This window comes from Canis lupus, chromosome 1 (genome assembly GCF_048164855.1).
Source record: "Canis lupus baileyi chromosome 1, mCanLup2.hap1, whole genome shotgun sequence".
Taxonomy (NCBI): domain Eukaryota; kingdom Metazoa; phylum Chordata; class Mammalia; order Carnivora; family Canidae; genus Canis; species Canis lupus.
Window position 1 is genome coordinate 97,725,115 of NC_132838.1, and position 8,907 is coordinate 97,734,021.

The 8,907-nt window shown below is 59.3% G+C and overlaps 1 long non-coding RNA gene across 1 annotated transcript; it reads right to left on the reverse strand.

Annotated features, from left to right (window-relative positions):
* Positions 1 to 495: 495 nt before the first annotated feature.
* On the reverse strand, positions 496 to 4,097 carry LOC140641445 (uncharacterized). Its single transcript, XR_012037958.1, has 2 exons — positions 3,607 to 4,097; positions 496 to 2,171 (listed from the first exon to the last, which is right to left on the reverse strand). It is a non-coding gene; the product is annotated as an uncharacterized lncRNA (long non-coding RNA).
* Positions 4,098 to 8,907: the final 4,810 nt, after the last annotated feature.

The following is an 8,907-nucleotide window of genomic DNA, read 5'->3' on the forward strand; positions in this document are numbered from 1 at the left end:
CCCCCATGGCCACTGGCCACAGGGCTCCTTACTCTGCTTCCCTGAGAGCAGCTACACATCCCTCTCCCCGCCTCACGTCCCACCTGTCTGCCTGGGGTTTGAAGGGGGGGCAGGCCCCTGTCAGTAGCTACAGACATCTCAGGCTCTACTGGCCAAGGGGAGAGCGCGGGTGGGAGGGGAGGGGGCTGGCAGCCCAAGAGCTGACAGCTCGGCGCTGGCCTCCCTGCCCCCACCTGACCTCCCCCCAGGGCAGGGGGCCATCTGCTGCCAGAAGCATGGGCGGCAGCTGGCCCCCTTTAGCAGGGCCCTGGGGAGGGGCTCATCTATGGCTGACTTTTGACCTTCCCGCTACCCTCAGGCCTCCAGCGAGCGTGCGTGTGCACGTACAGCCTGTGTGCCTGTGAGGCCTGGTTGCATCTACCAGCTTGGTTTATGTTTATAGGGCTATAGCTCTTTATCGTTCACTCGAAATCCAAAAAGTCTTTCTGTAATTCATTTGCAGGCAAAGTCCAACCGGAACAGATGGACATGAGGCTTTATTTACGTCATTTAGTTTCAAGACAAAATAGTAACACATCAGCTCACGGGGTGGTGGCTGTTCACGGCACATGCACGTCCAGAAAGCCTCGGTTCTGAATCCCAGCTTGAGTGCAGAGAGAAAGGCCCCACACCTGAGAAGGCAGGGGTCTCAACAGGGCCTGGCTGCACTGCCACCCTCTCTGGACAGGCTGGTCACTGGGCAGGTGCAGGGACTGCTGGGCCCCGGGGATAGCTCATGTCACATTTGCTCCAATCTGTCTTTCAAAGAGGAGCCAGATTCATGCCCATGGGCTTGTCCAGGATGGAAGCCTCCCAATGCCTCTTGGGGACGCAGCCGGGTCCCGTGAATCCTGCTGACTCCCCACATGCTGTCAGTGGCCCAGATGGCCGAAAGGATGCACAAGCATGCACTGGTTTGCACCCACACATGCATGCACACGTGCACACATTTACACACACACACACCCCTCCATAGTCAGGTCTCTCCGGGGAAAACTGCCAGCGTCTGGAGTGACCAGAAGTAGCATGCACTCACACTGCTCAACTGGGAATCATCTGGAATGTGAACACAGTGTGAATGTGTGAACGAGTCTGGCTGCTTCTCTCTTGCCTCCCTGAATCTGCCAGAAAGTCCACAAGCAGAGGCAGGATGTCTGGCGACGACGTCTCCTGGGAGCCCCCTGTGCTGACTTCCAGGATCTTATTCCAAATAGTGTTGGAACCCGCCCCTGGAGCTGCTTGCAAGGCCGGTTGGGAATCAACAGAGAAACCGGGCTGGGCCGCGCCTGCTTGGAGGAGACAGGAGCCGCCGGAGGTGAAGTGGTTTTTCCAGACCGGGCGGCTCCAGGTCACTCGGGAAAGCCCTCCTCTCTGCAGAGGGACCCCAGGCCGGACAGGAAGTGGCTCTGGTGCCTTTCTATTTTCTTCCGAAACATAAAGAGAGCCCAGGGACCAGCAGCCCACCGCTCCCACCTCCCGTCGTCCGTCTAATCGCCCCGCAGGGACACACAGTCCGAGCACCTGCAGGGAGTCCCGGAGGTGAGCAGTCTCTCCCAGGGAGCCGATGCGTCAGCCCTGGTGTGGGGCTGGCCCCTCCCCCCAGATTCGGCTCCTAATCTTCCTTGTGCACCTGATGTAGCGGGGAGGGACAGGCCAGAGCCACCCACCCCCCAGGTCGGGTCAGGGCCCCCTGCAGGGCAGGGCCAGGAGGGCAGAGCAGCCCAGGTGCAGGTGCAGGCTCCCCGGGGCTCAGGGCGCGTGCGCACCTGCCCATCAGCCTCCGTCCTCGCAGCCCCTCTTCGCTGTCCTGCGCTATCCCGCAGGAGCCTCCTTGTCCCTCCGACAACGTGCAGACGGAGTATCAAGTGCCCAAATGGCAGCATAAAAGGAAGTGAAGGAAAAGTAACGTCTCCTGGAGCAGTAAGCGTTCAGGTGGCCGCCGCGGAGATCACGTGGTCGGTGGTCCTCCGACATCCTCCTCACTCAGGATCCCTGAGGACACGGCGGGTGCGGCTTCAGGACCCCAGCCCCGCGGGCAACATCTCCTGAGACTGTGGACCAGCGCCGGGCCGAACCAAGCCTGCATGTCCCCGGAGGGTCCCAGCAGTGCTTCTGGGAAGCTCGCCGTGAATCTCCGCCGTGTGAGAAAGGCATGGTTTAGGACACACGCAAGTTGAGTATGACATACAGACCATCAACATCATGTTTCACACAGTCCAGCAGCTGGCAGGATGTTTTGGGCCATGGCGTCATTCTGTTTGCCTGGGACTTGCTCCCCCTTGGGCCTAACCCTGCCCACAAAATACCAAGCATCTCGATGATCTTGTTTCCCCGAAGAAATGCCCCACAGAGTGGGGGGCATTTGCCCCTCGGAGACCCACTGTGCACCCTTGCCTTGGCCAGTGCCAATGCCAGAAGCAACATAGCCCACGTGGGGCCTGGCCCGACCCTGCCTTCCGTGAGTCCCATCATATGTTCTGAGGCAGTGAAGCCTGTCCATGAAAGGTCAGCTGGGTGCATGGGGTCCAATGGGGCAGCCTGTGAGCCCCTGCCTACAGCATCCTGGAAGCCCCGTGGCAAGCCCAGATGCACCAGGATCCCTCACACATAGGCCAAGAGTCTGTAAATCACCTGTCAGTCCCGGGCTACATTTGTTGATTCTAGAGGTTTACCCATTGAATGCCAGGGCTCTGAATCAGGCAGCCTGAGCTTCACATCTGTTCCCGGGTCATCGCTTTGTACCTCATGCCAGAGCCAGGTGTGGGGCGGGGCCCCATGGAGCAGCAATGGGAGCTGGCCACAGATGACAGGCCACGTCTGTGATGGCCTAGGCACAGAGCATGGACAGCTCTCCCAGCCGCAGGGAGACACACATGCCCTGTGTGGGAGCTGGAGATGATGCCCAGCTCTCTGGTCTGCTGTTTGGATGGAGTTTGAGGCCCAGGGGGCAGACCTCTGACAAATGGGAGGTGACATCACCTCCCGCCACAGGCAATGAAGCGGTCTGAGCAGAGCAAGGGGACAGAGCCCACACCCCACAAGCAGGAGTCAGCCAAGTCAGGACAGACAGAAATGTCTCCTGCTCTTCATGCTCCCTGGGTCTCCCCAGCCCTTGTTCATCAGCAGTCCTTGGGTGGGGAGAAGAGAAATCCTGAGGCAGAGCCAGACACAAGGGCTGGGCCTTCTGGTTGACCTTCCTCTAGCGGCGCTCTGTGGACTTCATCCATCGGGCCTAAGCAAGGGTGTCAGACCCCAAAGATACAGGAAGGACCCCTTGAGGTCCCAAATATGGCAATGTAGACCAGATAAGGTCTGTGCGCCCCATTGAGAATAACCAATCCACATTTGCTGGTGGCCTCTGCCATGCAGCACAGCCCATCATGGACAAACCCGAGGCTAAGGCTGGTCCCACGTCCAGCAGATGAAGATGGACACTGTGCAGGATGAAGGTGGAGCCGTAGGGCCTATGTCCTCACAGCTATGAAAAAAAACTAACCTCGGTGTCTTTGTCAGCTAGGGTTCAAAACCAGATTTACAGGCATCTCTTAACTTAGTCAAATCACTTACCAGTTAGGTCAGTCCGTGGACGGAAACCGCAGGTTCTGGGAACAACGTGGTTCTCCCACCAAATGTAAGGAGAAGGCGCCCACCTTTGCTCTGCTCATGACTTTAATATTTGCAGCAGGAGTCAGGCCGAGCAGAGACCATAGAGGCACATGTAAACCAAGACAAATCGGAATGGGTCATAAAATCCCCCCCGTGCATGTTTTCTGGTCCCCTGGCCGAAGCGCTTGGCCTAGTGGCTCACTGGCTGGGACCCTGCTCCAACCCTGCGGACGGCGGTCCCCACCCTGAGGGAGAAAACTCCCCTCTCTGCCCCTGGAGACCCGACTTCCCAGCCTGTGCGGGCAGCCCAGGAAGGGGAGGCGGCTCGGCTCCGGGAGCCTCCTCAGGCTGGCAGACACCCACGGGCGCCACATCACAGAGGCCGCCCAGCTGGGGCTCACCTGCGGAGCCCTCCCTGCGGCTGCTGACCTCCCCGGAGCGGCCAGACAGGTTCCCCGGGTGGCAGCGAGCGCCAGGCCGGAACAGCCCGTTCCCAGCGCTGCCCTGGAGGGCCGCCTTCTCCATCCCGACTCCGTGTGTGATCAGAACGTGACAAAGGTGTGGGGGGGTGTCGTCCCTTCACGCGTCCCTAAGCGTGACCTGGAGGAAGCCACGGGAGGGAAAAATCCACCTCCGAGAAGGCTGAACCCGCTAGAGTTTTAAAAGAAAGAGAAGATACGTGGAGAGAAAGGCCTGAAGCTCTTCTTTGTGCAGCTTCCCAGAAGGACAGTGTCTGCCCCGCATGCCCCTGCGGGGAGGGGGGGGGGGTTAGACGGACTGGACACGGCTCCTGACACCCCCAAGGCTCCCCCGGGACTGTCTCGCCCCTTTTTCCCCTAGTTGTCTACATCAGTGGGTTTCACTGCAGATGCCTGGGCCCCACTCCGGCCCAACTAGGTCAGCAGGGGACCCCCAGAGGTGCCCACTGGTTCTGAGGCTGAGGCCCTCGGAGCCCCCAGGCATCCTAGCCCCCCACGTACACAGTGTGGGTGGAAAAAAGCCTCGGGACCCTTGAAAGATCCCCATCATCACAAGCTTGGCCCTTGGCCATTTACCATTAAAATCCAACCAAGTCCTAGAGCAGAACTGCAGCAGGCAGACATGCTGTGGCTTCCCAAGCCTTTGCTCTGAGCGGCTTCCCCGGGCGACCCCTCTCACGCCCCCGTCACATCACCGGATGTCCAGGCCCCGTGAGTAGCACCCACACCCTGCACAACACCCGCCCTCGGAAAGTTGGCCCAACCTGGAACCTTCCTGAAAGGAGCCAGCGCAGGCTTCTGGGAAAGGTGTTCAGGTCGGCGCCCACACGCTCAGGGATGCAGCGGCACCAATTGAAATCCACTGTGTGGGGCCTCCCCACCAGCTGTCCCGTGTGCGGCTCAGAACACCCTGTGGTCAGAGGCGGTGTTCTCTGCCCAGAGAAGCTCATTTGCCCAAGGTCTGCAGCAGAGCAGGGGTCCGGGCTCCCGCCCACCGGGTGCCAGGTCGGGCCTTCACCAGAGGGCCATGGACTTCAAGGGATGCTCTTGTTCTGGAATCTGACACTGCAGGGCTGTGTGCTGTGCGGGGCAGGAGACCCCACGGAGCCAACACCCCCTCAGGAGGGGCCCAGCACACATGCAAGCAGCTCCCTGTCAGCCCTGGGGACCCGAGAAAGCCGGCTCATTTGTCTCTGTCCAGCCTCACCTGGTGACCAGAACGGGGTGGTGATAGGGACCCCGGGACATCCACATGGCCCACAGAAGCCCCAGCAGGGTGAACAGCAGAGAGTGCAGCGTCCCAGGGGAGCAGAGAGTGTGCCATGAAAGCCAAGTTATTCTGAGGATCCTTTGACCTATTTTCTTAAGACACTTGGGGTGCTGGGTCGGGCTGTGTGTGGGGTCCTGGGTACCTCGTCTTGACATCCTAACTGACCTCAGCCCCTCTCAAGTGTCCTTTATCTTCAGAATCCCGCCTGCAGCCTGTTTCTCTTCCCGACACCCTGGGCGCAGACACATCCCGATTGCTTGGGTGACACCACAGAAGGACTCCTGTCCCTGACCACGGGTGGGGCCCTAAGGCCCGGCCATGGCCCCACCACAGACATAAAGGTATTATTTGTTGGCCGCAAGGGGACAGGGCCCCGGGGCCTGTGTTACAACTTTGGGCATCCTGGCAGAGGAGAAGCGAGTGGGCAAGGAGCTTGATAAGAGCAGAGCTGGGGAGGCCGGTGCAGGCACATGGCTCTCATGGTGACCAACCTGCAGGGGCCAAGCCTTCTCCCAGACATCTTCTCCAAGCTGGATGAGTTCCCTGGAGCTGCCTGCATGGCCAGGGGCCTCTGGGGTGGGACGAGCCTTCCTCTGTCACATATTATATGGGAGAAGCAGAGGCAGCCCAGCTAAGATAGGAACCAAAGACACAGATGCTGGAAGGCAGGTGACTCTCCTGGATACAGCAGGACCAGCCAGCGATGCCCCGGCTCCCGGGTCAGGTGCCTCGGTGTAGCACACTCGCAAGACAAGGCGGCCCTCCAGGTGGACCAGAGCCTGGGCCAGCCCCGTGGCACGCACCAAGATGGCCAATTCATCCACTTGCAAGAAGGAGGCCTCCAGTTGTCCCAGAGGAGGCCATTCTGCAACCGCTTGCACCCAGAGAAGTTTCTCTGCTCCCCAGCTCCTTAGAACCACTGGCCGTGGGGCCCTCCTCCCTTTGTACGCCACCAGACACGGGCTGACCAGGTCACCAGAGGTCGGTGTTAGTGCTGGGGAGAGGCCAGCCACGCCGATGAGTGCTGAGTGGGCAGCCACACTCGGCTCTGGGTGAGCCCCAGGAGGGTGCCTATGGAGGTTCCTGCTGCCAGGGAGGGGGTGGGAGGCATAAAGCTCACCCTCTTTTGGGGAGGACGACTCTGCAAACATTTGACCTTGACCCCTGGTGTCTCCTGATTTCAAGGTAACCCAGCCTGAGGCTGCCAGCATCTCCAAGTGATGGGGACAGCAGGAGGAAGGTGGGCTCAGCCTGGGGGGCACTGAGGACCTACATACCGGCCTCCAGGCTCTGGCCAAGAAGATTCAGGCCCATGTCTCGGTTGCCACATTTGGGAGCAAGAGGTGGCAACAGCCATGCAGCCCTGCTGCTGTCAGAGAGAAGGGCACTCCGTGTGGCCCAGCCTCAGAGCCCCTGCCTCTCCTAACGTGGGACTCAGCCCTGCTCTTGTCTCGAGAGGGGAGAAGGGCCACAGCTGGGAAGGCGGTCAGAAGCTTCGGGCATGAGCCGTGGCAGTGTTTGTGAGCTGAGCAGCCACCTGTGTCCACGGTCTGCCTCTAAGAGGTCCCGGCCAACCTCTGAGGCATCCCCAAAGAGGCAGATCTCTCCAGTGATGTGTTAGATTCTTTGTTTTGCTACTAACAGATCATAAAATTGTCATATTCTTTTATTATGAAAATATGATCAAGTTCATCATTTTTCAAAGTGCCCTATGGGTCAGGCCCCTGTGGGGAAACAGGGTAATGCAAAGAGCTAAGGAGAGAGGGACCCATGGGGGACATGGCCCAAGGGAGCCAGTGAGAGTCAGCATGGAGGGTGCAGCGTGCAAGTCTGCACCACAGGGGTGACCAGGGAGATGGGGGAATGACAGGGGCAGTGGAATGGCTGCTGAGGGGAGGGAAGGAGGGGGTGGGGAACAGAGAGGAACAAAGTACCCGTGAACCACCATGGGGCAGGGAGGGCCTGGGCAGATGCTGAGCCAGGGCTCTCAGGGCCCGGGAAGGGCAGAGAGCCAACCCAGGGCCACGCGGGAGAAGCACAGCAAGCTGACTCTCCAGAGCCCAGACTCCAGGTACAAAGTGCGGGGGGTGGTTCACAGGACCCCGAGCGCCCCCGCTGCCCCGCACTCCAGGTGGCTGAACATGTTCCATGGGGATGATAGGTGGCTCCAAAGTCTCTACTGCTGAACCCCTGACTTTGCAAAGGATGACCGACTTCTCTCTGTGGGGTCCGGGCCTCCAGGACACTCCTGGCCAGGACACAGCAGAAGGGAACGTGTGGTAAATCTGGGACCAGATGGCAGAGTTTTGCAGCTGCCCCGTCCTCCCTTGGAAGCCTCTCACCCTGGGAGAGGCCAGCCACCCCCAGTGAGGTTCCGGGCCCGCCAGGCCAGCCCACCCACCAAAGGGTGTCACCAAATGACCTCTGTCAGTTCCAGGAGGAGCAGGGGACCAGTCAAGCCCAACTCTGCTTGAATTCCTGACCCACAAATCAGGGCATACAATTAAATGATTGTCCCTCTAAACCTCTAAATGTGGGGTGACGGGTGAGCAGCAGCAGACTCTCGGGACAGACCCTCTGTCACGCTCCCCACTGCCTCCCCGAGCTCGTCCCCATCTGCCAGTGGCACCAGGCCTGGTCGAGGAGGGGACAAGCCAAGGCCCTGTGGCACCAGGACAGCAGAGCCGCCTGCTGCAGTGACAAGTCTGGGGTCTATACGTACACAATGTAGGCGCGCAAGGCTCAAGCAACAGACATTTGCTTGAGCAATGAGGTATTATTAGCAAAGAGGGGAATCTAACCAGAACCAGTGGAATTTTAAGGAACACCTTCTGAGGCTTTAACTGGTTGCTCTGAGGGGAAAGCGATTTTCCACTGCAGCAAGATGCTCTGTCTTCATTCCTGTACCTTCATTCCTGACCATGAAGCTCAGCAGCCTCAGCCGTGGTCTTGAGAGTGTGAGGTTTTTTCCTAACAAGGGGACATGTCTCTGAAGGACAAAATAGATTCGAAGAGACCAAGAATTGACTCTCCTTAGAGAAGTTCTCATAGACAAGAACAGAGGAGCTGGCCCTGATCCTGTCCTGTATCTGCCAGCCAGGGATCCTGGACAAGTCACACAGGCCAGAGATCCCCGGGAAAGTTGCACAGGCCAGGGATCCCTAGACAAGTCACACAGGTTCAGGGATTCCAGACAAGTCACACAGGTTCAGGGATCCTGGACAAGTCACACAGGCCAGGGATCCTGGACAAGTCACCTGACCTCAGGTGCCAGTGTCTCCAGGAATGGCATGGCAGCGGGCATGTGTTGGCTCGCAGGATGCCTCCTCACTGGCCTGGGCATGCAGGCCATCTAGAATGTTCACCAAAGGTCTGGAATGGTGTTGTTAGCAAGTGTCGAGAGGAATCAGGGCTGTATCCCGAGACAGCTTGTAACCGCAGCGTGCCCATGCCGAGGAGGGGCCAGGAGAGGAGGCGGCTCCGGGGCGGTGCCCTGCCATCCCAGGTTTATAG